The 2,220-nt window shown below is 41.0% G+C and overlaps 1 long non-coding RNA gene across 1 annotated transcript in view; it reads left to right on the top strand.

Annotated features, from left to right (window-relative positions):
* Positions 1–1,464: 1,464 nt before the first annotated feature.
* LOC116082512 overlaps positions 1,465–2,220 on the top strand; it is a 4,853-nt gene continuing 4,097 nt past the window's right edge. Inside the window, exons 1-2 of the long non-coding RNA XR_004115345.1 lie at positions 1,465–1,543; positions 1,668–1,934. This is a non-coding gene — a long non-coding RNA (uncharacterized LOC116082512). The remainder of the gene's footprint in view (positions 1,544–1,667; positions 1,935–2,220) is intronic.

The raw sequence follows: 2,220 nt of genomic DNA, 5'->3' as shown, positions 1-2,220 counted from the left end.
GAATTTTTGAGAGCTTGCAGTGTGAGAATATCGCCTGTGGAATTCCAAGAACTTTAAATGCTGTGGGAAGCAAAATTCCAAGGAAAGACACAGCATCCAACAGGCATCTAACTTTCCACTAATTTTTCATTAGAAGTCAGTAGCTAGCTTCAGCAGGTCAGTGGGATTCCAAAAAACCCAATAATTCTATGGGCCATTTTTTAAAAACCTTAGTTAATCTCTAACAGTGAGTTGAATTAATATAATTATTTAAAATTAGATGATAATGATGACATAAGCTTGGCTATTATTGTTAATTTCCATGTAGAATCATGCAAGATCAATCCATGATATGAGTCTTCTGTGATACTGTAAAGGAACAAGCTTCCTCAGAGAACTAAGGTACTCCTAAATTGGTAGGTAAATTTCTGTTTTACAGATGTTGAATGTATTTACATTTTGATTGTTGAGCTAGAGATGCATCTGGTAGAATGTGAACAGGTGTCTTTGCAGAGACATCATAGTGGGAAGTGTTCATGGAGCTTCCACAGCTAGTTGCAACCCAAAAGCACATACTTCACAACATTTCAGCTAAATTAGCAGATCCATCTTTGTGTTATGTGGAGGTGGGGAAAACCAACCTTTTTAAGCTCTGCGAAATTAATCAGACCTTGTTTCAGCCTTCAATTTATGAAATGAAGAAAAGTCTCAACTAAGAACTCCCACCTTGGCAGAATTAAAAAAAGAAAGAAAGAAAGAAAGAAAGTCATTGAACAGTGAAGAAAATCAATGTGAAGGTGACAGAAGGAAGAGTAGGCATCTAGGCTTGAGATGCACCTCCTGTGCATGATAGATGTCACTTTTACAAATCATCCCAGTAGCATCTACTACACAACACGACTTCTGAATCAATAAAGGGCTTGTGTGACAAGGAGGCCTGTCCTTGGCTCTGCCTTTGGAGAAAACTCAGAACCACAACTGAGTCCTCTAAAATAGGAACTGGGAAAAGGCAGCCATGCCGTCAGCAGCCTGATCAAAGCAGAGCTCAGAGGGCTCACGTGAGCTCCATGCCAAGCTTTTATTTGACCACAAAGCTCATTTTGAACTTTTCTTGGTACAGACCTAGATTCACGTTTAACTGAAATGGTGTACTTGTTAAGTGAAGTCATCTTTTAGATAAGTAGTCATGACTCCAAATCCTCCCTCTGTAGAAATTTTGGAGTAGTCAACAAAATTTTCAAATCTCTTACCTCTCACATTCCCACCATGGGGTGCACAGAGAATAACATATCAAACAATGATCTGTCATGTATGCTGGGCTATCTAGTAAATAGGATCCTCAATCATGTGTTATAATGGTGCACACACACACACACACACACACACACACACACACACACAATTTCTGAACCCTGATTCCTGGTACAAAGAACTCCTTGTAGACAGGGGTTCTAGGAAAAGCATTTTGTTCTTCTTTTGTTCTTTAGCCTGTGGTTCCTGGCATCCAGCTCCCAAGACCTTTGCAACTTTGAGATGCTAGGAGCTCCACCTTGGAATGTTCTAGGTGAGAAAAACATCTTTGATGGTCCTCAGTGAGCCAATAGAGTGCCTGAGGATAGGACAGGTGCCCAAGGGAACTGCCTGTTTGATGCGATTGCAACCTTTATTCCTGTCTCCAAACTCTACAGAAAAGAGAAAGAAGGCCAAGGAAGTCACCAGAAGCCAGTGATGTCATCAATCACACCTGTGTAATGACTTCTGCAAAAAAGCCAAGAAGGACGGAAGTTTAGAGAGCCTTTATGAATGAAAACTTCATTCACATGCCAGGTGGTTGGTGTACCTAGCTATAGACCCGTGGAAGAGGCTACACGCAAGACCCTCTCAGACTTTACTTTGTACAGCTCCTCATCTGTCCATTTGGGTCTACTTTTATTATGCCCTTTCTTAATGAACTGGTAAGTATATGTGAAGTGTTTTCTTGAGTTCTGAGAATTGCTATAATGAATTTTCTGAGTCCAAAGTAGAGGTCATGGAAACCCCAGTTTATAGCCAGTTGGCCATAAACACAGGTCACAACTTGGGAATTGGGACTGACAGTGCTGTAGCACTGAACTCTTAACTTGTGAGTGGTGACGGTATTTCTATAGATACTGTCAGAATGTAACGGAACTAATTCCAGGAGATCTAGCAGAGCTCTCCTGGTGATTTGTTCTGAGTCTGGAGGTAGCCCACACACCCCCC

This window comes from Mastomys coucha, unplaced genomic scaffold (assembly GCF_008632895.1).
Source record: "Mastomys coucha isolate ucsf_1 unplaced genomic scaffold, UCSF_Mcou_1 pScaffold7, whole genome shotgun sequence".
NCBI lineage: Eukaryota > Metazoa > Chordata > Mammalia > Rodentia > Muridae > Mastomys > Mastomys coucha.
Note: the sequence above shows the minus strand (reverse complement) of the source record. Positions and strands in the feature narration are given on the sequence as shown.